The following is a 27500-nucleotide window of genomic DNA, read 5'->3' on the forward strand; positions in this document are numbered from 1 at the left end:
ACGTTTTGTAGTTAAGTACCCCGCAGGATGAATTAATTGTTAGTATAGAGATTCATAAATTTAAACTGTTGGTATAAAGGCAATAGGCAGAACAGCTGGTACAATCAGTGAGGGGTGTAAACAGAGGAGAATGATCATTTACGTGTTGGAAGGCCGGCGCGTTTAATACTTTTTTTGACGTATGATAGGAAATCAGAATTCCACATAGAGGAAAACCCGCACTATTCCACATAGAGGATAACCCGCACCCAAGAAGTGTTGTGGAGCGGTGCTATTACACAAAAAATGTAAGCTTATTAATAAGGGTAATTATTAACATTGCCAATCGAATAAGTGAAACTTTATTGAATTATCGTAATCTATAAAATTACTAATAAATTTTCTAAACTACAGTATTTTAGTTCGAATTTGTGAAGTACAAAGTACTACTAATATCAGAAAGATATAGTTTTGTGTTATGTAACTTTAGCTTACATTTATAAGTACGAAAGACCTGAGTTGGCCATCTCATTTGTTTTGATAGTTATAAATGCTGAACAATGTCATATAAATTTAAGTGAAGTAAATATACCGTAACTGAAATTTATTAATATGATTATGATAAAAGAACGAGCTATGAATTATTTCCCATGAAGTGTTGTTTTCTGTGTATTCTACAAGTATCAAGTGATTTTCTCTTTGTTGTAAGTTGTGGAAATTAATGATATGATTATTATATTTATGCCTGTGAATCACTGCATTTGCTTATCTGTAATAATTGACTCCTTTAACGACTTACATACCAAATGGTGTTCTGGATCCTACAACTTCGAGACTAATCTGTCAACGGTTAAACAAGTACAACAGACGAATCTTCAACATCGTCGGCAGTAGAAGACAACGAAGAGTTAAATAACCTTGCACAAGGCATTTAAGTAAGAAAACAATAACATTTCTTAACATTGCGTGCAGGATTCAGACTTTGTGTGGGTGGGGGCATTTGAGGTTTTGATAGTAAAACAAATTCATCATTTAAACCCAAATATAACCTGAAAACATAAGTAACCGAACACAAGAAAAGAAACCTGAAAAGATTTCCTGTAGCAGAGCGTAGTTTCGATCTACGGACCTCTGGGTTATGGGCCCAGCACGCTTCCACTGCGCCACTCTGCTGGTATCGAGAGAGGAATTTCTTCCTCAGGTCATTGATCTCGCATCTAAGAGCCGTGCTAAAATATCGTTGTTGTTGGGGATCGCTGACGAAAAACGCGAACTGGGAAACTGCATTTACTAAATTCTTGAATTCCATCTTGCAATCACAATGTGCAAAACAATAAAACCGTCATGACAAATAAATTATAAAATGAAAACATGTTTCCGCCCGGGATCGAACCGGGGACCTTGCGCGTGTGAAGCGCACGTGATAACCACTACACTACGGAAACAGCTGAGAGAGAAGTGATTTTTACGATTAAAAAAATCTTTGCTCCACTCATTACTGCCTTTTAATTTGTTTTGATTTCATTTATTATTACCTTTTAATTTGTTTTTAGTTATATCCACTGTACTTCACCTTTCATTAGTCTATGTAGCCAGACCTTTCTTTTTATGTCAATAAACTTTCTTTACAATTACACTTTGCTGTCTCACTTGTCATGCCTAATACCTATTATCTTTGCTATAAACTATTATTATTATTTTATTTTTTTGTAATCATGATTATTATCATGAACACCAATTTTCATTATTGACATTCCATCTCCGTACATCTCCACTTAACATGCTCTAACTTTATTTTCCCTTTTACTCCCCAGTACCTTTATATACACTTTTCTAATAAACAAAACCAACTTGGTTACTGGAACAATTCACAATCAAGACTTTTAATGTACATCAAAATAAGGAAATCGATATACACTATAAATTTTGAGCTTTCAACCCCTCCGCGCAACCTGGCCCGTTAGCTCGGTTGGTTAGGGCGCCGTGCTGATAACGCGGAGGTCGTGGGTTCGACCCCCATGCCGGCCAGAATTTTTTTTTTTTTTTTTTTATTATATACACATTAGTATAATTGCGTGATATTCCGCATATGGTTTTATACATATTTTTGGACCACATAGGAGATCAGTATTCTCTCTCTCTCTCTCTCTCTCTCTCTCTCTCTCTCTCTCTCTCTCTCTCTCTCTCTCTCTGAAATATTTCATCTCTCTCTCTCTCTCTCTCTCTCTCTCTCTCTCTCTCTCTCTCTCTCTCTCTCTCTCTCTCTCTCTCTCTCTCTGAAATATTTCATAGCCATTCAGGCAAAATTGATCATAACTATTCTGACAAAATTGTATCCAAGCTTGTCTGGTTTTCATCTCTCTGACTACAACAGAGATATGCAATACAAATAAAAAAAATCAGTAAAGTAAAAGATCTAAATCATGAAACAATACGTAAAACTAGCGCCCCCGGGTGGGCTCGAACCACCAACCTTTCGGTTAACAGCCGAACGCGCTAACCGATTGTGCCACGGAGGCATGTTGGGAAAGAGTGGCTATGTGTGTATCTAACACGAGGCTGTCTAAATTCCTACTGTGTTGTCTCTCCACAAATTGATTAGACTTAAAATTGGCTGATGAACTTCTTGTAATTTGCCGGAAATCAATATGCAACCTTTTACCTTCTATTTCTCGAGCGTGGATAAATAAAATGGAAGAAAACGTATAGGAATGTGATCAAGACAGCATCGCGAAGTGACCCAGCTTTTGGACGTGTTCAGGGAGTCCTGATAATGGGTGACGGTTTATATGCATAAACTGATGCTCTCATTCTTGATATTTCATAAAATTTGCTCTAGCTCAACATCAAGAGCATGGTTTATGAAGGACTTTGTCTATGAGTGCCATGGAGCCCGGTTTTACTCTCGGCAGCACTACAAATCCCACATTGGTGTGCATTGCACTTATGGCAAGAAACACAAATGCCTTGGAAATGCTTTATTCACAAGTTCTTATTATGAATTATAGTAAAGGTCTAACCAGAAATACACATTACTCAGACAGTTGTACATTTCTTCATAGAAACGCTGATAGAAAGGAATAACTAACTTGTTAGGCTGTTACCAATAACAACAATCTCAGTATTACTTTACTCTCGTAAGTTAATCAAAGATTATTTCTGATAGATTTATTTATTATTATTTATCTTCACATCATTTTCCCTCAATATTCTCAATAAATAAATTGATTTTACTCATACTTTCATGTCACCATCATTGATAGATTCATTCTTATATAATTATCATCCAAGAGATCTGTAGGTTCTTTAACAGATATTGTTTATCTCGTCTCAATGTACTTCAAGTTATTTCACTGGTGTAAGTGTAGTTTCTTTGTTTCGTCTACCACTGTATTTATCCCATACCGCGTCTCTAGTGTGGTTTCCTTCTTGGTTCAGTGTTCTACAATGTAGGAATGACAAAATGTGATTGTATGTTCTTTTTGTAATGAGCACTAAGTCATGAAGTAAGAATGACCCAAAAATTCGTCTGTGACCACCCTTTGTATACCTCACTTACTTGGTCTTTACTCATATGTTAATTATGTATACCTCATTTAATTAGTCTTTAGCTGGTAAGATAATTAGTATTTAAATAATTATTTAGAAAGATGATATTTTATTTTCTTAGAAAGATGATACTTTATTTTACTATTTTTGTATCAGGTGCTATATACGTTTACATTATTATACTAAGATAAAGAAACAGTGTAAATATGCGAGTCTACCCTACAAAGTTCAGTTTTCTTTGTTTCCCCCACAAGGCATTCTCTTTAATTAGAGGGTACGCAGTTATATTTCACTGTTGCTTATTATATTAAGGTTATATAATGGATATTTTAATGAAGAAACCAATATGTATTCATTTTGTTTCTGGAGAAATTTCTTTAAGTTCCGGTATTATGTATGTATGATTAAGACGAAACAATATGCTTGTAATATATGTGATCTGAGTAGATGTTAAAATGTTAAGAATATACAATGCTAAACCCTGATATTAGAGTCATAACCAAGAGAGAGAGAGAGAAACGAAACAAGTGCCTGGTAGATGCTCGAAAGAAGTTAGTAAAATTCTTTAAATACCAGAAGTAAGAAAGAACATTCAGCTGTGCTAATATTAATAATAAAATTATAAAATACTATAGATCTGATTACAGAACCATAACAAAGTAATTATTTGAGAACACATTGGAAAATCATGGTAAATAGAATATCTTCTTCACAGCTAGTGGCTGACACGTGGCACTTGGATACCATTCAGATGTCTCTCTCTTATTATTGAGGATTTAAAACCCATTCAAGGAGTAAGTGTTATTGAAGTTTATAATAGAATAATACTATCTATGCTAAAATGAGTGTTTCATAAATATAATATAATGTATAATATAAACTACTCAGATCGTATATAATGGCATGAATCTATGCAATTTGTTTGTTTGTCAAAAGTAGTTATGTTCCTACAAGAAATTAGTTATATTGAACCTTTTATTGTTTTATCATTCCTAAAATAGAACCATTGTTTCTTTTTTTTTAGGAATGGGTTTTGTGTTTTTGTTCGGTTTTGTGGTGTTTGCTCCTGAGAAGTCCTTGGAGAGATCCACCAGATTGTAAAGCCGGTGCCATCCTTAGGAATCCTCTGAACTGATACAGGAAAGAAATGAAGGAATTTGAGGAAAGTCTGTACAGACAAAGGATTCAGGAAGGGAGACATAAAAGAAGGAATACACACATTAGTGGAGAAGTGGACCTCTGTGTCAATTAAGGTTTTTTAGTTGTACAAGTTTAATGATTTATAATTCAATATATCAAGAAATGTAAGATTATCAATTGTTTGATATTACCCTTCTCTCGGTTACCTCTAAGACTGAAATTAGATCATCAGTAACCCCTCTTATGATTATTATATTTTATAGTGTGGGTTCATCAAGAGTTGACTCAGGTAATGATACAGGAGAGCTCACACTTGACGTTAATGAAAGTGCCCCTCTAGATAAAGCCCGAGTGGATTTCCCAATAGAAGGGAAATAGTGGCTTTGACCATAGAGAGGAAAGTGGGCCCAATACATTTTGGTACAGTGTTTCATATAATTACATTTTGTAATTTCGTAAGAATACTTATGGACTATAGTTCTTTGGCCTGCCGTCCACTAACTTCGGCGGGAAGACGAACAAATGGACTATGGTTCTTTGGCCTGCCGTCCACTAACTTCGGCGGGAAGACAAACTGGAATCTATAGTTAACTAAAACTAGAGAATCTTATATCTCATTTTGCAGTTCTTACGGATATTACGTTTGTTTTCTTCTAACGAGTCCCTAAAGTCAACACTGATTCACCGTCACTCAATGGTGCTCCAAGATGAACTGCCTCCAAGGAGGGATAGACTTGGGGATACCAGGTCACTTGGGCGGAGGGCTGGTTGTTCGGTCTCACAACTAATTTATCACCTAATGCATTAAATGTAACATAACTAAGAGTGTCACTGCTTCTGGCTGATTACATAGTAGCTAAGGACTATAACTATCTATCTACATATATATATATATACATATGTTCATATATATAAGGTCATTTCTTTCGAATTAATGCTTGTCTAGCCCCAGACACTGCAGGTAACTTCCATAAAAAAAACCCTAATTATCAATAAAAGCTGCCTTCTGTCTTCTTGCTAGCTTAGTCCTCCATAACCATTTTTCGCAGTTTTTCTTATCTTTCTCCATTGCTGAGCTAAGGACAACGGGATATGCATTTAGTTGCAGGTAATTTTTATTTACATACTTATAAGTCCAGAAGTCGACAAAGGTGCACTTCGAAGTGTAGAATGAGCCAGAATCACATTCAAATCAAATGTAACAAGCGTAAAATATAGGAACAATTCAGTCTTTTTTAGCTAGCATCTCAAGCTTGAGTAATAAAGAAAACAATAGGTCTTGGTCAATCCCTACAGATTTCAGGAATTGCTAAATCTCTCTTCTACCTTTTTTCCCTTCCTTCATGTACAGTATAGTCAAGAAAGGTTAATTTCATGAGTTACAACCGTAATTTTGGATAATGTAGAAGCAATGGCATGTCTTAGGCCTTAATTCGGCAGAGCGTTTTGTTAAGCAATTTTCGACCAAACTGAAGATCACAGACGATTAATTTAGCTGGTCACATTATTGTGAGGTCCACTCAATATAATGGGAAAGTAAACCACGCAAAATAAAACTTTCGTTGTACACCACAATACTTTTGTAGTGATTGTATACCCATTAACGTTTTTTCCCCTCCCTTCTTCACAAACATAAAAGAGGCAGGTTACGAAAAAACTTTCTTTTCACTTCATACATATTATATGTAGCATGAGCACTTTAACTCGAAAAAAAGTAAATAATAAAGCTGTATACATGAACTTTTCTTAAGAACTAGTATTTAGGTACAAAAGTCTAATTACGTTTTCAAGAAAATGCCAACAATTACTTACTTCACAGTTCTTTCTCTCTCGAAATAATTGTATGACATAATATAACTTACAGACCTACTAACACTATGTAACAATTACTTTTTGAAGAGTTATTTATATATTCTTCAATAAATTCTTTAGTACCAGGGAAACCACAAAATGCAACCGTTTTTTTCTTGGTGCCTATATCCATTTTACTTGAAAAATTAATTTCGTATACACAAAATAATTTACATTATTATAGAACACAAGCAACAAAAGAATAAAGGACCATACGAGGCCGTGAGCCAGCTGACAGGTTTCCCGGGGAAAATGTAAATAAAGCAAAGAAAACTAAGAAGAAACCAAAATGGGCAAGGACAACGCATGTGTATTTATACACCAGGTTTATTTCGTCAAATACCTTGGCAAGACAATGTAAACATCTATAAACCAAGTGCTTACCTGTGCGTCACGACTGCCGCGGTCATTAGCAAACCATCGCTTATACAGTTATTAGTTTATTTATCGATAAATATATTTATGATATTCCTGCTGCGATGCTTTTGCAGTCTTGCAACAATTCATTGTCAACAACTGTAGAAATGAATAAATAAAGTCATAATGGTGTTATATGGCCAATTCATATTAATTCACAATACTGCACCATTACTTTAACAGAATACATATTTATCCCCATTTTCGTAAATAAAATTGAAATAGCGCATATCTGAACCAAGCATTTATTTGCACAATTCAACCAGGTATGTTGGAACACATTTTACAAGTACAATGAAATGCTATACAGTAAGCAAATACTCTTCTCCCTGGCCATTCTCACTTGCGACATCATGATTTTTTTTTCTCTCTAACTCGCCTCTTGCCTTCTACACTTCACATTAATTTCTCTACCCTTGCCTATACCATCTTCATAATGTTCGTTTTCATTAATAAAAGGACATATACAAACGATTAACAAAATAGTACATATATCGACAACAATCCAGTAAGTAAATGTAGATTTCACGTGTATGAAGATTTCACAATTATAAATATGTATAACCAAAAAGGAAACGTAATGAGAAAGTAACGCACAGGAAAGAGCAAATGATAAAGACGTTAAAAGGAGACATGTAAAAAATATCTGACTGATATGTCTCTGAACCGTACGTTTTAAAATTAAACGTAAAACGTTTTGGTGAGTAAAATACGTATGATCAACTGCTCCGTTTCCTCAGCTAACTCGAGTACAATCTATATTGATTACTGTCTTTTATCTGTTTACACAAAAGCCATTATATCTTTTTTACATGTGAACGTGTTTGCATAGTTGTGATTTATGAGCTGCTTTCAAAAATGCTTTGAAAAGAATTATTATAGTGTAAGTGTGTATTATTTTTATGTGGCTGACCATACACACACGCACACAAGAAAAACAACATCAAATATATAATAATTTTTAAAATAAAAAAATAACAACAACAACAATCACTCTATACGCAGTATGCTTATGATTTGGTATTACCTTAATGAAGTTTGCCCTCTCAAAACTTACTGAACTTAATGAATTAGGTCAAATGAAGAAACTTAAAGCCTGCCAACATATGTACATAGAGCTGGTGTGCTCAGATGTGAGAAGGGAAGGAAACAACAACTTGTTGACGTACTAAAATTAGACGTCTGACTCAATCAAATTTCCAGGATGATCTTTTTGCGTTCTTAATTTATGTTAACATTTGTGAAATTATAAAACTATATAAAAATTCTAAGGAAAAGTTTGTCATGATGCTGAATGATTTTGGCGGGAGTAAAGTACAGCAGAACCTAGATAAGGTAAAATTAATTATTTGGTATTTTTGGACTAAACAATCACACTTAGAAAAATATTATGAATATTCAGATGAAAGTACTTTACAATTATTGCTGTGAAGGTACACCTATTCCATTCACTACAGTACTTGCCAAAGTAAAAATAAATAAATAAATAAAAATAACAAAAAAAAAAAAAAAAAAAAAAAAAAACTCAATTCATAGAACGCAGGGTGGTACACGTACCGTCAGTGGTACATTCACAAAGTTCAGGGAGGTTATGTATGTATTTCACTAAGAAACAGTTTGTTTTTTGGCAGGCTTACTTAGGTAACTAAACAATTACATTTATAAATATATTATGATTATTGCTGATCCAATACAAACACACATACACATACACGCACACACGCACACAATGGCGTCTTTCTTTTCTTTTTTTTTCTTTAGGGGAGGTGGGGGGGCGTTGGCAAGCGAAGCGAAAATAAATCTAGGGTCACCAGCTATTATAGGGACACTTTTAAAATTGTAACCGGACCTATATAGGCGTAATTTAGTTAAAAAGTTAGATACTGAGAGGGGTGAACTTATTCTTGGGAGGGGGCGGGGGCAAATAGGTTGAAACCCTTGATATAAAACATTTTGTGCAGTGATGAGTGCATAGACCTAGTTTTGAGATTACCTTAATATTGTATATAGATAGTGTGACTTAACGATTCATCAAAAATTACAAACCAGTTGAAGAAATCAAATGAAATGCAATGCACACTATGTATTGTATAATTAGAATACTCTGAAAAAGTAAGAAACTACAGACTGTAGTACTTACCGAACTTTCCTAAATGTCAAGAGAATTAACACATATATGAAAATACTCATTTGCAAATATTCCTCTTTCTTTCCTGATTTCACTGAAGTACTAGTTTCACACTCTTTTAAGATAATGATATTCTCTTCTTAAAAAAAATAAAAAGATCGCTGATGAGTGGCCGTTTACTGGAGCAAAAATATATAGAACTTTGGACGCATGCGGTATTTATCGAATTATTCAGTCCTTCATTTACTCGAAATCGTTTTGTGTTTGTTCTATATTCGCCTTTTTCAGCTAAACTTCTGTATAATTCTAGTCTTATTTATTTTATTTATTTAATTATTTATTATTATTTTTTTATATACTATTGTCACATGACTGAAACTCGTGTGCAATGTATAAGCATCTATGCAATAACGTGTGGTATATCCTGGGGGCGCAAGCCCTTTGGGAAAAGCAGGGATTTCTCAATTATATTTGCTGTTCTCTTAATGAGAGCATGTTTAGATAATGAAATGTTTAATAATAATGTGACATTAATTAGAAAGACTTTTAGAAAGATTTTTTTTTCTTTCTTTCTGGGAGGAAATGTTATTTATAGATGCAAGAGGTGGTGGAAAGGACAGAGAGAGAGAGAGAGAGTATAAGATGTGGATAATTCTATTTCTGTTACAGGATGTGGATAATTCTATTTCTATTACCAGTGGACCACGTGGCTGTTTTCCACGTGGATCCAAATGTCCCAAATAAGAACCACCCGCTCAGCGAGGGCGGAGGTCACATTTTATATCTGACCTCGTTTGACCGGGAGTTCGTAGCCAGCTACCAGCGCACTAAGGTCAGCTCCGCCCTCTCTCCGGGCAGCTGACCGTGACCTCCGCGCGGCCCGATTATAACTAGACAGAGTCCGTGCCAAGCTACCGACGCGGTAGGGTCAACTCTCGCCTCCCTCCGGGAGAGTTCGTGTCAAGCGACAGCGCGGTAGGTCAGCTCCGCCCTCTCTCCGGGCAGCTGACCGTGGCCTCCGCGCGGCGCTTTTGACCCCTTTAGACAAGTCGTAGCGTCGTCGTAGCGTGTGTTCACCCCTTTACGTGTGTTTTGCGTCCCTATCACCATTGTACGAAGGGCGCATAGCCTTTTACAGAGAGAGAAGAGAGAGAGAGAGAGAGGGGGGGGGGGAGGGAAATGTAAAGACAGAGAAAAAAAGCGAGGATGAATGGGGATACCGGAGCTACGGGAATCATTAGCTGGGTTTGTGGAGATCATGTTTCTTGGTTGAAATCGAGCGCAGTAAGTGATAATTCTGTTTGCCTATGTGACCAAGTTAGGAAATGAACCAGATGAAGGTAACACCAAGGAGAACGCAAAGAAGATTGGCCAAATGATGACCTCTGAATATATCACATGGGAGGAGTTCAAGAGGGGCTTTCTGGCTCATTTCGCCCAGAAGGTTTGGGATGAATGCCTAAGGGACGCCGAGAGATATAGGGACGAGTCCTTCGAAGAGTGAAGGAATAGCGACAAAGCTATCCAAATGAATTTCACTCTCTGAAGAGTGTGGCCTTTCAAAGAAGATATGTCCTTCTCCATAAACACGAGGACTTTGGCATAAACTATGGTGGGCTGTGCTTTGGATAAGTACAATATAGGAGAAGAATGGAATGTACCGAAGTTAAGGACCATATCAGACTCCCAGGAGATGGGTGGAGAAGAACCCAGAGAAGGATTTACAGTTCCAGTCAACCCTCCGACCTAGATTTAAAACAGGTGATACTGGGAAGGATCGGTTGGCTATTGAAGAGAAGAACGACCAAGGGAATCTCAGGGGAGAGATCCCTCTGGGCAGAAAGGAAGTAAATATTTCTGTGATGTCCATGGATGGAATAACACACATCCTAAGGACAGATGCTGGAGCCCCAAGAAGAGAAAACTACCAGCAGGTGGAAGAGCCAAGCTTGGCCAAGGGGTTCAACCTCCACGTACATCGCCGTCGACGGGGGCCAAACCCAAGAACCCTGCGAAGCTTAATTGTTTTTTTCTGTGAAGAAGGACATATAGTCATAAACTGTCCACTGAAGAAAAGTTATGGCGATAACAAAGAGTCAAAAAACTCTTCGGCTCCGTCCCAAAGAAACAGAAACAAGAAGGAATAAAAGTAAAAGATACAATGATACGGGCAAGAACTGAACGCCTCGTCATTCCTATTTTAGCGTCTTCTCTTCCCAGATATCTAATGACTAAGGTGAAGGTAACTAAGAGTCAAAAGTCTTTTACTGCAGTTTGGGACTCTGGGGCAAGCCTAACATTGATTAAGTATTTTATGTACAGGGAGCAGGAGGAAGTGAAAGAGAGGGGCCACCAGGATCCATGGAACCTTCCTTCTCCGCTTGAACCACGTGAACTGCTCGTAAGTGGAATACTTGAAGGAGAACCGGTGAAGGCACTAGGGGAGGCCCAAATGACCTTCAAAACGGGAGGAAAGGTATTCTCTCATAGGTACTATGTATTTCAGGACGAGATTAACTTTCCAGGGGAATGTGATGTGTTTGTTGGTTCGTCTTCAATGCACCAGTATAAATTACTACTAGATTTGATAAATGGAGAATTTGTCAAGGATCTAAAATCCTGCAGAAAGGATAGTAAACCAGGAGGGACACAAACCGGTTCATTTACCTAAGGTGGTAGTCCAGATCGACCCTCAACAGGTGAAAGTAGGTCAGGATCCAATGCTCACTGAGGATCGCTTTCAGAAATTATTGAAAGAATTAAGGGCTGATAATTGGGTCATTATCTGCAAGCCAGAGCAAAGACACAGAAAGGATTTTGCAAGACTTTCAGGCAGTCTTTAATTTGAAGGAAGAGCCACTGGAGAAAACAAAATTGATTACTCAGTGAATAGAGGCAGTGGATGAAGGAAAGATTCATATTCTACCTAGGTTTATTCCCTATGCAGTACGACCAGCTTTGGAGGCAGAGGTCCGAGCCTTGATAGATCAAAGTCATATAAGGGTCAATTCATCAGAATGGAATGCTACAATTGTCTTAGTGAAAAGGAAGGATAATTCACACCCTAGGTTGTGTATGGATTACTGGGCTCTGAATGTTACAGTGAGACCGGAGTTTTATCCCTTACCCCTAATTGAGGATATCTTGTATCAATTCAAATTAAGTGGTTTTCCACACTATATTTAAGGATTGGATATCACCTGGTGCCACTAGACGATTCTAAGGAGATTTCGGCATTTGGATTGTCCAATGCCCCAAGGACATTTCAGAACAAATAAACAGAACAGTGGTCAGGCTGGAAAACGATTGCAATTGTTTTTGGCTATTATTGCAATATATAGTGATGACATTGGGCTAGGTTATTATGCATGGTTGCATGATGGACCATATTTGGACTAACTATATAAATGTATAGGCATGATCACACATGACCACATAACACACACCAACACCTCTTTTACATAAACCTGTGTTTGTGGAGGACGGGGTGGTCACCAACATGAAATTAATTTAAGGAATGTGCATGCTGATCCTGGAGGCCTGTCTGTGGACGTTTTGTCAGGCAGAGGGCATTCCACTTCTTCTTCGGTCAAATGTAGCCCTAGTTAGAAGAGAGTCCTCGCTGAGAACATCTACTGGAATGTTGTGCATTATCAGGATCTATGACCAGTTACCGAGACTCTTGAATGACTCAATATCTTGCTAGAAGAGAAAGGAAAATGCTTTGGCTCAAGGAAAAGCTCGAGTGCGTCTAGCTGAACATAAACTGGTGTTCATGACTAAAGGTTTCAGAGAGCTGTTGAGTGGTGTTCGGGAGAGCCAACATTGTAAAACTAGGGTGAAAAGAAGCCTATCTGACGGAGTTGGAAGACTTCTTCACTCTATGTTTGGACTCTGAGATGACCATAACAGACTTGAGGTTAAGGGCTTAGGAGCTCAAACAGTAGCAATAAACACATAATTTATCAAGACAATTTACTATGTTGAAGGATATGGCTATTACACTTGCCATAACAACTAAGGAAGTAGGACGGCTGGACTGGACGCTTTCACTCGATCTAAATCGGCAAATCGGGGAGTTTAAAGGGGAGGGTCAATGGAACAAGAAACAAATAATTTGGAATCCATTCTCGAGTAACTAGATTAGGAAATTCATCGGGTCAGAACATATTCATGGCATTAACAGGTATCGTGTCTCCTCGGTTGTTGACTGATGCTATGGTGAGCAAGGTTTTACAAGCATCAGGTAACACGCTGGGAGCATCTTTTGGAGGTGTAATTAAGGATTTCGTCAAAATGAAATTGGTTAGATGTGGTGATGAATTAATCTTCACTATTATACTACACATTCCCCAACCAGTCAAGTGCGAGTTGACTATGGTAGTATCAACTCCATTACTAACAGACAAGGGATTAATTGCATTAAAGGATTTACCAAATCACATAGCTCAAACTGACTCTTAAGTTATAGAATTTAGCACTGGAGGGGTGCATGAAATCAAGGGAATTTATGTTGTGCCCTAGAGCTTTAACATCACTGATCAGTGTGGCTGAGTCATGTGTATGTATGTTGGAGAAACTTCCCAGGGGAAGTAAGGTTATTCCCGAAGAATGCAAAATAGAATGTGTGAAAGTCCAAACCAATATTCAAGGTCTATAATGATCTACGTGATCTTTTGTATTCAGTTAACAGAACTACATCAGCACTGTTAAAATGTTCAAGCGGTAGTAGGAGTATCATAGAGCTCCAAGGGACGGGCTATTTGCATCATCCAGGAGACTGTACACTAGTTGTTAATAAGGGAATAACAGTTTACAGCCGACGGGAGAGCAAAACCACTGGTTACAACTTTACCTCAGTTCACACAAATTTCTCGGTATATGGTGCGGTATTACACCATGTATGTTCCCCAGTGATGTAAAGGTAGTTCATGATTAATTCAATCAGTCTAAAGAGAATTTGGAAAAGGTAAATGTATCTATCAATGGCCTTGTGAAGACCATGCTTCCATGGACTAGGATAATGCTCTTCTGTTTGGTCGGACAGATCATCATTATGTCATTTAGTTTAACTCATGGGATGGGGCAATCTAGGGATCTATTTTGATTGCTATTAGCCTTTGTTTTGCCTTATATCTCTGGAGGCGGTTGAGGAAGGAGAGAGAAAAGAGCTTATCAATGTCTAGGGTGATAGAGTCATTGGTTGACCCAGCTCTGCAACCTCTCTCTCACTCACCGTACGCACGTAGACCTAGGAGGCCTAGGTCAACCGATACTACTCTGTAAGTTCTGACAGTCTTTGGGCAAGACCAATTGGTGGTTTCTTCCTGAAGTCATAGGTCACCCGAGGAAGTGTGATTTCTGGGGGAGAGCATGTCAACGGCCAGACTTATGGTAGTAGCGTTGGAATGGTATTCTATAGTAAAATACCTAGTAAAATACCTGACCTAGTAAGACCACTATACGCCATGGATTTGGATTTTCCAATGTTTGTGTGGTAGATGGGATGGTAGTTCAGGGGAACTTCACATTCCATTGAAGCTAGAGTGTGGTGTTGATCCTGTGGAGTGGATAAGCCTTTAGTGTTTTGCAAGGCACTATAGAAATTTTGTCTCGGGGACTTAAGGGTGATAACCCACAGGCCTTGTAAACAAGGGCACCACTGTGCTCTATGCTGGGTCAGCAGAGGCCAGGGCGCTGGTGTGGCTCTTGCACCGCTGTTCAGTACCAACTGTCGTCGAACGCGGACGTTCGTGAGGGTTTATCTTTGGTTGATTTTCCCAATTCCGGTTAAAACCGTAATGAATTCCGTGTGACCATACGAAGTAGACGAGACAAAAGTCTGCACTCTTCGTAGTCTCCAAGGGGAGAAATTGGACTCCTCAGGAGACGAGAGAATTCACTTGTGTAAGTACACTGTTAAATGTATAAAGTTATTTCATGAGTCTGTAATAACCAATTGATATAATACTGAAATAAAGTGAAGTTTACAAAAAGGAAAGTCACGCGTAAACTTGGATGTATTATTCTTATACAAACACTGAGCCCGCTCCAGTGAGAGTGGAATGAAAATATATTATCCAGAGGCTTATGCGCGAGAATATATATAGGTTATATTCCAATTGTTACTATCATTACTCAAGGTAGTATCAAGGGTGGTAAGTAGTAGTATAGCAGCACTCAAAAGGGTGCTAGGTAACACACACACACACACACACATATATGTATTGCTACGCCAGTGGGTCTTTGTCTCTGTGCGAAACATATGTTAACATGCTGGTTCCCCCCTGTATTGTGCCTATAGAAAAGTGTACGGGTAAATAACTTGTGTAAATAAAGGAAAGACTGTCATCGTGTGTTTATTTCGTGCCCTGCCTCGCCACTTGGCGTTTCCCCTCGTGGTGTTTTGTGGTGCTCGGTGCCTCTTGGAGCTGTTCAGTGTTCACGACCCTGTGGATAGCACGCTGTCTGCCTAGCCTGCCTTGTGTTGGTGGCAGAGAGACGAGGCGGCCGGCGTAACAGTATGTAAAGTGAATGTTCATATTAATGATAGATCAATCGAGCATTATAATCCAAAGAAAAATACGACACATTTAAGTCCCAGAGCCAACCCTCAGTTCTCCGCAGGGGCAATAGATGGCGCCGACTGCAACTGCGTCGCTGAAAACCCATCAACAAGTGAAGGGCCGGGCCATAAGTGAAAGGCCCGGGCGAAGCCAGAACTTCGCAAATCTCAAGCAAGCAAGCAACAAGTGAAGCAAGGAACGACCTGTTGTTCTTCTGTCAGTCGGGTCTGTGTCTTCATTTCCTTTCCCGCATTTTGACCTCTTCTAGCTCGTGGCCTTCATTCCGTCCTCTTTCCCCCCCCAGAGTTAATACATATGTTGTTGCATGAGTCTTGTCCATTTTTTATCTATTATTATTATTATTTTTAAAGTACATGAAAAGTAATGAATGTGTATTTACTTCAGCAAACATTTAAAGATTAGTTTTCATAGCCAATCAATGATTTTTCTTTCTCTCAGGTATTCCCTGTGTAATATACATGGATCTTTCATTATATTTCATTGCAAGGAAGGTAACATATTGGTAGTTGTATACAGTGACCATGTCCCCATTACTCCAGCCACTCATAGGCACCCACAAAGATCACCAATTATGAACTAATATTTCTACTTTTCCTTCATCAAATTGGACTTACTCTTCTTGTGACATTTATTGCAATGCATTGTTGTGGCATTTGTTGCAATGGAGTGTTTTATTATCTGACACTATTTTTTTTTTTTCCTGCGCAGATTATATAGTGCATCAGTTGGTGTAGTTTCTCTCTCTCTCTGTGACAGTTTGATTGGATTTTCCCAATTTTGTTATTGTCATTATGTAAATGTGTACCAAAATATCAAGTTTTGTTTAACTTCCTCAGTATCAATATGCGGAGGAATTACTATAGATGGAAAGGGGCCTATTTTTAGTCGTTTTGACCATTACAGGTAAAGGTTACCTTATACCCTATGGCTGTGTGGAACTAGAACTATACCATTTGTTTAATTATTTGTATATTGATTTAAAATAATAATTGTATAATATTATGACTTATTTATTCATTGTAATTGTGTTTACAGACTATGCATACCATGTAGATGCATTGTAAGTAATCTTGTATGGTTTTAGTTATTAATTTTATTATAATGGGAAGGGTTAAAAAGGAAAAAACTAATTATTGTTATCATTTTAAATGCTCCATTTTATTTAGCATGATGATGCTGTGGAAAAAGAGAATCAAATGTAATTTCAAAAGTCAATAACAGGAAACATTTACATTGATAGTATAAACTGTTATAAAATTAGTTTTAATGCATTTAACCTCTAAAGTTCTGTCATCACATGCACAGTAGAAGCTTGTTCTGCCGCCTACCATCATCAGTGTAATGTTGGTATGATTTTAATACTTTTGTATGATGGTGACAATAAAAGAATGGAAGGAAAAACAGGCTGATGAGTGGTGGTTGGTGCACATGACAAAACTTCAGCTAAGCAATAGTATTATTTTTTCTTATAGTATCATCCTGAAAAAATAAGGATAAATATAACAAAAAACATTGCTGATAACTGAGGTATCAAAAAATGAAAATACTGTTTTCACCAATATTATTTTTGTCATTAATTGCAGTTTGCTAATATATCCATAGAAATAAACTTGGCCACCATGCCCATTGTGTTATGACAAAGATCAAAAATGGTAAATTGCTAGAGGGGACCCTAAGAATAGATTAGAGTAGACACATTTCTCTTATGTAATATCACCCCCCCAATCCCTTGCCCGTTGTTGTCGTGGGGGGGCTTAGGAGGCGGAGACTGGGACCCAATGATGGGGAACTTCCCAACCTTGGGACTCAGCCCTCGACTCAACTAATTTTGCATGGTCTTTATTTTCCTTCCCACTTTTCGTTTCTGTCCCTTCACCAAACCCTTCTGCTATCCACCTCCTAAGGTGTGAGAGCCGTGCTGAAAGGATGAAAGGCTGATTTTGTGCCAGTCCTGAACGGCCTGAGGGAGCCATGGGCACGGTATTCCCCTGATTTTTCTAGCCCTTACCCCTCAAGGGGACCCTGAGGGGTGGACTGTTTTTATCCCCAACATAATCCAGGCTTACCATGGCCAGCAATGAAAACTTACCTCCACTATTAGGGGCAATGAGGCTTGCCCCTTTATCAAATAGCCCCAACGATGTAAACCCACCCGATTCCCTGACCCCAGGCTCTCCTTTGACCACGGCTCCGAACACTGCAACAACTACCCCCTCATCAATGCCTACTAGTACAGTAGCCAACAACCAATCCTTAAGAAACATTTCCACTCTCCCAGCACGCTCAACTTCATCACCTCTACCCCCACAACCTCCAACATCAACCACCCCATCCTCCCTTATTAATACCTTACAGCCTTATTGCCCACCTCCCCATAACACTACCTCCCTCAACACTACTCCATCGTCACGCACCCGCCCTTCGACTACCCCTATCACTACAACAATATTGAATACCCTCTTCAGCACAGCCAAATGGGACCGATTTTTCGTGATCCCTCCCACAGCTCCCTACTCTGACAACACCCTTCTCTTCCAACAATGTCTCCAAAAACAAGTAGGCAAAGTCTCTTTCCGTAGCCGACCCGACCGCTCCCGTCTTGTCACAGTAACATCCGAAAACCAAGCTATAGCATTAACAAAACTAACAGACATATATGGTAACCCCATCCTTGCAGAACCCCATCCAACCCTCAATACTTGCACCGGAACAGTTTCAATCTCCCCAGCAAATTGCCCAATCTATGACAAAGATTGGTCAGATTGTGGAGAAGACCTACTTGCCTGTCTCACAGACTATGATGCAACGTCAGTACAATGCTACTCCATTCCCCCCAGAGGTAATCGAAAGAAACCCACTAACATAGCCAAAATTACCTTCCGTAGACATGACCTTCCCTTTAACGTCTATATAGGAGGAGAATCCCTCCCTGTTCGTCCATACCAACCTCCTCCACGTCAGTGCCAAAATTGTTGGCGTCTAGGACACCCAGCCAAACATTGCCGTTCCACAGCCAGATGCCCACTATGTGCCCAACCTGGCCATACCCGATCTAACTGCCCTGCACAATCACGCACATGTGCCAACTGTGGCGGCCCCCATAATGTATTTTATAGGGGCTGTCCCACCTACAAATTTGAGTCTGAGGTAGCAACTCTCAGATTCAAACTTGGACTCACACTACGTGAAGCCAGACAAGAAGCACGTCGACGTGGTTTCTCTCTTACTCCTTACTCCAGTAATACTGCTCATTCTACCAATTCTCCTAAACCCACCCCCCCTACATCTAAACCCCCCTCTTCTACCTCCTACCTTCCCCAGTCAATTTGCCATCCTAAATCCAGACACTCCAATCTCTACTACAGATATCTCAATCACCACCACAACCCCAACACCTTCCCCTCTCCCTCCTCGCACTACCCGTAACAGACAGAACAAACGTTCCACCCCCTCTTCCCCTACCACACAATCACCTCCACCTTCCTTTACTCCTTTGCTTGAGACACCAGTCCTCTCTTCCCCCCCTCACAAGAAATCCTATATCCCCCAAAACTCCCAAACCAACTCAGAAGAAGAAACCATTGAAAATATTCAAGATTACCTAATGAAAACTGACACTCAACCTCCAAATACAACTCCTGCTCCTTCCACACTCCAAGTAACTGCTGATATCCATCCTCCTCCTAACGATATCCCCCCTAAACCCTATCCTCCTACCCCCTCCCAACACAGCCCATCCCCCCCGACCCCAACCCCGCCCACATTATCCCTCCCACCATCCCCTCTATCCCTTCCACTCCCTCCTGGATACACACGTGAATCCCTTATGTCACAAGTATCCCCTTCCTCATCTCCTAATACCCCTCCTAGTAGAACACCAATTCCCACACCTCTCCCATCTCAGACCTCTCAGTCCTTTTCCCACCCTCTAACTGCTTCCCCCCTCAAAATCAGTAAAGTATAACTATCCTTCATTGGAATATTCGCGGTTTCCGCTCCCACAGACCTGACCTTCGTCATATCCTTTCCTCTTATAGTCCATCTATTGTATGCCTTCAAGAGACCTTTCTAACACATCCTCCAATACCCCCAATTATCATTTTGTCTTATCCCCACATTCCCTTTATGTCTCATCCATACTTATCAATCAGAAAACACCTTATGTCACACCTCCCTTTCAAACCAATGTCCCATGCACAGTTGTAATGTTCCCCTTTCAATCCCACACACCCTATTATCGTGCCCACGTTTTGAAACAACCCGTACCTCTGCTTTCCCCCATCTATCCTCCCTTCACCGACCTCCCAACCTATCAGACATCCTTTCAGAATCCCACACTTTCTGCTTCAACAACCTATTCTCTCTCCTCAAACGCATACATATCCTTCATCTAATCTAACTCCTTACCACACCCGACCCTAACCCTTTCACTCACCAATTCCTTTGCCCAGCTTAGACAACTAATCACTAACTCAACCACCCTTCCCAAACATTAACTATAGTGCTACATGACCTTAGATGTCTAGCACATTTCTCTTGCTTTTAACCATTAACCATTAACCATTATGTAATATCATGATCATTGTGAGTGGATGATATTTCTGTCATTGTGCAGGGATTCTAATTATTACATTGTTTTAATATAAAGAACTAAGTCTGAATTACACAAAGCAGAGGTTTAACTTTCTAGTTGAAATGTATCAGGACATACGACTGGTTGTTTTTAATAATTATAGTTAGCAGATGTCACAGTTGAAGAGTAACAAATTTGGTTGAACTTTGATTCCATTGATTGCTTACCTTGTGGATTATTATATGTAGTAATAAAAAAAAATGTGAGAAATTACAGTAATTTTAATGTTTTAGAGGAATGTATCTTCAAATTATGAGATGGCATGAAGTTTTATCACAGTAACATAATTACAATTAGGAATTTGCAAACCATAAGCCTAATCTAGACCAAGATACATTCTTGCTCAACACTATCTGAAACAGTTGCACAAGGTTACCAAATATGTCTTGCAGCTGTTGCAAAACATTTGCCAGACATGATTTCACACCCATGTTCTTGTTTTGCAACATTTCAACAGTTTCTAAACTGTAGAGCAACAAATTTGGAATGCTTCTCATTTGCTTAGCAAGTGTATCAGGACAATACAGATACATTGTTGCTCTACTGTTTTCATATAGTATATCTTGGTTTGCACTAGGCTTTATGATATTGTATATTATTATTTAAGATACTGACAGTGGGACAGCATATATATCAGTCATGTCCTCAGTGATCTTATGGTATTATTTTAGTTTTGCAAACACTGTCATGTGACCCAGAATGTCCCTAACCCTGAGGCTTATCTCCTTGAACCCCCACCTGAATGCTGTATATTCTGCAGACCCCCAGCCAAAGCAGCATTTGTCGTGATCTATTATTTTAATTTTTAATGTTATTTTTTTTCCCTGTGTATATTATTTCATGTATAAGTTAGTGTAGTTTTCCTCTGTATTTATGACAATATCATTAGATTTCCTCTTTCTTAGAACTGTTATAATATAAATTTCAACCAAAGTATGCATAATTTTTTATAATCAACTTATGAAGATGAAATGTCTTCATATTTTGTTATTAAATTCATTACAGGCAAAGTTTACTTTGAATGATATGGCTTTGTGAAACTTAAACTAGTTCAGAAGTGCTTTAACACCAGTGTGAGTTAGAGGCCAACATCATCTCACCTGTTTATCCATCTCTTAATTTGATAATAATAATAATAATAATAATAATAATAATAATGATCATGATCATGATCATGATCATGATCATGATCATGATCATGATCATGATCATGATCATGATCATGATTATGATTATGATTATGATTATGATTATGATTATGATTATGATTATGATTATGATTATGATTATGATTATGATTATTATGATTATTATGATAATGATGATAATAATGATAATGATAATAATGATAATGATAATAATGATAATGATAATAATGATAATAATGATAATGATAATGATGATAATGATAATGATAATGATAATGATGATGATGATAATGATAATGATAATGATAATGATAATGATGATGATGATGATGATGATGATGATGATGATGATGATGATGATGATATGATGATTGATAATGATAATGATAATGATAATGATGATGATAATGCTGTTATTGTTAATAATATTCCATAATGATAATTTTTTATTGTTAATATTATATAATTATAATTTCAGTAATAATAACAATTAAAACTACTGCTGTTATTGTTAATATTATATAATGATAATTTCAGTAACAATGAAAATTTTAAAGAATCATAAACTTGAGGAATGGGGTAAATTAATTAAGTACTTGTGGAGCCATCTATATGTAAACAAAATTAACACAATAACACTACTTTGGACAGTGCATGTATATACTTAGTGCCTTTGGGCTAAGGAATAAGTTGCAACTTAAGTCATGGGGCAGTATATATTACATTTCAAGAAATATATTTAGCAGACTGTATATGTTCATGAGGTAAAAAATTGAAAAGGGTGATTGTAAGAATTATTTTTTCCAGTTAATCAAATATGAAATTAGTATAGAAGTCAAGTTTTTCAAGGGCCTGGATATAAGGTTTAATTTGTGGGTATACAGTATATCAAGAGTAATTGCTTAATCAACCCATGCTAGTAAGATAGAGAGAAGGGTAAAATGTTTTAAAAACATACACAGTATTTTTTTTTTTTTCTGTCTCATCATTAACAGTGTTCTGTCCAAATCTAATTTTGCTGTGATATGTTGATGAACTGCTTACTGTATAAAATTCATCAATAGAAAAGTGATGAAGTGGCAAATGATTGCTACAGCCTTTGGCATTTTGTGCTTTGGCAAATGCCAGCTATTTTCACCATGTATCTTCTGGCAGTATAGAGTATGTACTGCTTATGTGATGGTTAATCAGCAGGGAATTCCAAAAACTCTTATCTAGCCAGAGTATATGTGAAGCAGGTTTGATGGTCTTTTTGTGAACATCATAAATCTGGGAGGCTGCACCAATTAGCATAATGCCAGAAACGAGTAGGTTTCAAAACAGTTCCCTAGAGAAATATTGCAAGTAAATGAGTAGGCTTTACTTTATTACTTACATGATGTTTAAGTTTCAAATTAAACCGGTCAGTGTGATTAAAGGGTAGCATGTATGGGAAATTTTCATCATTTTCAAAGCCAAGATTAGAGGCAGTTGGGAAAGCATATTCCCAGTGCTTCTAATTTCTAACTTGAGTGGTGACTATGCAGTGCCTGGCCTGGTTTAGAGAGGGTTAACCCAACCATGCTGGGATATCATCCCAAAAAGTCATGGTAGGCCACCCCTCATGCCAGGATGAAGTCTGTGCTTCATGTACAGTTGAATTTGCTGTGAGTTGTGCAAGCTAAACAGTTCTTCTTCTTCTTCATTGAGGAGAAATAGCCCTGCAAAATGAGGCTTAAAGCTTCTTTTTAGCCCCATTGTAAAAATATATATATATAAAATGCAGCCAAGAGTATAGAGAGGGGGTAATTTGATGTTGCCCATTCTTTATTTTTACCTCATGTGGTTGACTCTACATGCACCTAGGTGTGCTGGGGACTCTTGTCTTAATCTGGTCAAGTGGCCGTGCTTTTGAGATTCATTTTTAGTTTGTATATGTTTCTCAGAAATCTTAACTGCAAAATAACCTAGATAAAAAAAGGATAGGTATGAGGCCAAAGGTTTGTACTTCTGTGTCTCATGATGCATACAACTGTAGCCTTCTTAGACCTAATTTGTCAAGGAAACTGTCTTAAAATATAAATGAATTATGTCGGAAAGTGACAAATATATGGTTTACATTTCTTCAGTAGTGAGAATGACTCGATGGAGGAGAATTCAACTGTCGTCAACAATGTTGCAGTTTGCTTTTTAAGACCATGATTAATAATTATAATAGTTATGATAATTATATATACTAATAATGAGAATATTAGTCTTAATGTCTAACAATATTGATAATGATGACAGCATGAAAAAGAAAAACTTCAATATTAATTTTACTATTACTGTTAACATAAATGCTAATTCTGATAATGATACAAAAGTGTTATTGATTATATTGATAATGATAGTGATCGTAATGAGAGCATTGATGATATTAAGAATAGCAGTACTATCAATAATAAATATGATACTGTGTATAATATTAAAGATCATAAAATTCTTGTAAGTTCTTGTTATTAATGTCAGTGGTTAAGTTCAGAATCACCAAATTTGGGATAATAATAACATCAGCAATGATGTTATTGATATTTATGATAGCAATGATGATAATGACATTTATGATAGCAATGATAATGATAATGATAATCAAAGTTATTAAGGTAATGCTAGTGACATTCCAGAAAATATTCATTACTGATGACTAGAAAAAAATTAAAGATAACAATTATTATACTGGTAATGATATAAATGATAATGGTATTCAGAAAAGTAGTCATGATGAAAGTATTAATAATTATTTTAAAAATGACATTTACATTGCTATAATGATGTTAAGAGTAAAGATAGTAATATTCATGATTATAATGTTTATAACATTAATAATAAGGATTGTCACTGATGATAATTAAAATATTGATGATTATAGTAATGATTATGAAAGTAATGGTATGAGCAAAAAGGGTAAAAGTAATGATAACAAGAAGATAATGGTTATGATAATAGTACCCTTTTAGCATGTCACTTTGATCAAGGAGATATCCTCTTGAACAAAATCACTATAGTATGTATGATTCTTAGTTGGCACCAAGAAAATAACAAAACTAGTAATGACACCATGAGGCATTCTTTGACCTGTGGTTGTTCACAGAGTTATCAAAAACAAGGTAGACCCATTTTTGTAGGAATAGTTTAGAGATCAAAAGCTTTCGTTTCTTAGTACTCGGTAGCTGGATATAACTTGATAAGAATCAGAATTGCAGAGGGGAATATGTTACGAGGTGGTGAACCTCATTAAATTTCTCTCTCTCTTACTGTCTTATCATCCTGTTATCTTTATATGCTCGTTTTGATTATGATGAATTGCTGTCTATTTCTGATCTTGATTTCTTTTTAAAACTTTTTTGAGTGCCGATGATGATGATGATGATGATGATGATGATGATGATGATGATGATGATGATGATGATGATGATTGATGATGATGATGATGATGATGATGATGAAATGAAGGAACAAATTGCTGTCATTCTATAATAAATAAAATTAAAGATAACCTAGTTGCAGTTTGTTATTGATGTTATCTATGAGAGAAAACAACCATTGTTCCATGTGGTTTTATTAGTTTGGGGAAAACCAAATTATATTCACATAATGAAAATGAGAAGAGAAAGCAGTATATAGGTAATTTTAGACAAATTTGGCTAATGATAGTGACATGAACTAGCAGACTTTGGTCTAAATTTTATCATTTTTTTTTATGAATCCTTTGATTAGATTGTAAGTAATATCACCATTTTAAATTTGCAGCAGATGCTATTCCGAGATTACAAGTGAACAGTGGAGACATCAAGAATGAAATTAATCATAATGAAATCTTATTTGTGAAGGCTTATGACATGAGGTAAGTATCCAGGTTTAAAATCCAGTTGGTTAGCACTCATTACTCGTCTTCATTGTCTTTGGCTGTTATTGTTGTGATGAATCTGTTAATGAGTATATCTTTGTCAAATATATTATGAAAGAAACATTCTGAAATCACTGGCTCTCATGTTTGATTTACTGAATGTGTGGCAGCCATGGTAGTAGTATTTAAGTCTATGTTTCCCAAATGTTTGTAGATGTGACACCAAGCACAACTGTTTCTGAGTTAGTGATTCTTAGGGATGGAATGCTCAAGTAGTCCATGTCAAGGGGTTTTGTAGATTTATTGATGTTTTATTATTGATAACTACTATTCCAAAGTCTCTGTGAGTTTCATATTCCAGTCTTTTGATGAAAATATATTAATACATTATTGAACATTTACCAATTTTTATTTATTTATGATTTTTTTTTTTCAAACCATACCATTTTTTAAACATTTTTGGGGGTCTTTACAGTGGGTTTGGGAACTGTTGTTAGAGAAAAATATTTGCATGCAGGTTGTGAGCAAAACCCCCCATTGACCTACACATTTTCAAGCAATCAAACTCCCAGCTAACGTCTCCAGGGCAAGCTCTGATGAGTACTATTTTATGCGCATGATTACATTTTTATGAGTCTGATATGTTGCCTGGTTAGCCTATAGCAGGGCCTGAAAGTTAAGAAAAATATATGTAAGATGCCTCTCTGCCCAACCAATTTTTTAATATAATTTAAATCAGATGGGTTGGTAAAAGGAGGAATAGGCAGCCAAAGGATATTCTACTCTAGGAAACACATTTCTGATGCTGTCAAATATTTGCTAAACACTTGAATAAACAAAGCTAATAATAGGCTAGGTGCTACTGGCTTGAGGTGTGTGGGAGTAGGTAAAAATGCAAGGCCAGAGTGGAAGAAGGCAAAAACATGCTTTTCCAAATCAGAAAATGTCTCTCATGATGTTAATATCATATGTAGACCAAACAGTGAGAAGACTAAAATAAAAATATGTATTGAAAGACCCATTTGAATGGGAGTGAGTAAGTGGACTAGGATGGTTGTATAAGGGATAAGACAAGGAGGTAGGCTGTGAGATGTGGCTTGCTATGTGTAATTCTGAGAATACAGAAGTATTTAGGAGGATGGAGTAGCTATATCAACAAAAAAGGGGGATAAGATGACCAGTTTGTGTATGAGGCTTGGGAAACGGTCATTATAGCCTTCCCCCAAAATTTGCCAAATCATCAACATATTTGAAAATATATTAAACTTACATAATAAATTCTTTGACCCCAAATATTGTGAAAATTATGTTTAGACTTTCTTTCATATTACATGCAATTAGTCTGGTTTGTTTTGGCTGAGGTAGAAAGAGATTAATGTAAAACTTTGTATTGCATGAAAGTATACAAAAAAGTGTACCTGATATCGGTTATATTGAAATGACAGCTTTGTTGAAGTAATTCCTTTCTTGGAGCCAATGTCAAGAGATTTGGCTGCAAACTAGTCAGTGAGAACAAGCTGAAACCAAAAGTAAGAGTTTGTTTTTTAAGATATAAACACATGTATATGTATATATATACAATTATATATACATAATTACATGATATATATATATATATATATATATATATATAGTATATATGTATATATATGTATATGTGTATGTATATATATGTATATATATGCATATACACACATATACACACATATACATATATATATTACATATATATATATATATATATATAATATATATATATATATATATATATATATTATATAATATATATAATTAATATATATATATATATATATTATATATATATATATATATATATATATAATATATATATATAATATATATATATATATATATATATTATATATATATATATATATTTTATATATATATATATATATATATAATTATATATTATATATATATATATATATATATATTATATAATATATATATATATATATATATATATATATATATATATATATATATATATGTGTGTAAAAAAGAATGCACACTGTTTGCCATCAAAACTTTTGAAAATAGCTAGTTTTGACCTAGTTGTTTTGGCTTCTTTTCCAAATAATAGAGCCACATTCTAGAACAATTAAAATGATCAATGTAAAGTATTGATTAACCTATAGGAATTGGATGCTTCACTGCCATCATGTGGCCCAAAATA

At 36.6% G+C, this 27500-nt stretch overlaps 1 protein-coding gene and 3 non-coding genes across 7 annotated transcripts in view; 2 read left to right on the forward strand and 2 right to left on the reverse strand.

Moving 5' to 3' along the window:
* Window positions 1-1351: 1351 nt before the first annotated feature.
* On the reverse strand, window positions 1352-1424 carry Trnav-cac. Its single transcript has one exon. It is a non-coding gene; the product is annotated as a tRNA-Val (tRNA).
* Window positions 1425-1933: 509 nt separating this feature from the next.
* Window positions 1934-2007, forward strand: Trnai-gau. Its single transcript has one exon. It is a non-coding gene; the product is annotated as a tRNA-Ile (tRNA).
* Window positions 2008-2424: 417 nt separating this feature from the next.
* On the reverse strand, window positions 2425-2498 carry Trnan-guu. The gene has a single exon. It is a non-coding gene; the product is annotated as a tRNA-Asn (tRNA).
* A 12983-nt stretch (window positions 2499-15481) lies between these two features.
* LOC119590087 (uncharacterized protein F59B2.12-like) overlaps window positions 15482-27500 on the forward strand; it is a 31071-nt gene continuing 19052 nt past the window's right edge. Inside the window, exons 1-3 of one of the 4 annotated variants that reach the window (XM_037938849.1) lie at window positions 15482-15855; window positions 16687-16711; window positions 25204-25297. The gene's annotated coding sequence lies outside the window, so the exon portion shown is untranslated. The remainder of the gene's footprint in view (window positions 15856-16686; window positions 16712-25203; window positions 25298-27500) is intronic. The other 3 variants (XM_037938848.1, XM_037938850.1, XM_037938851.1) reach the window with 3 other exon arrangements.

Source organism: Penaeus monodon, chromosome 26 (genome assembly GCF_015228065.2).
Source record: "Penaeus monodon isolate SGIC_2016 chromosome 26, NSTDA_Pmon_1, whole genome shotgun sequence".
NCBI lineage: Eukaryota > Metazoa > Arthropoda > Malacostraca > Decapoda > Penaeidae > Penaeus > Penaeus monodon.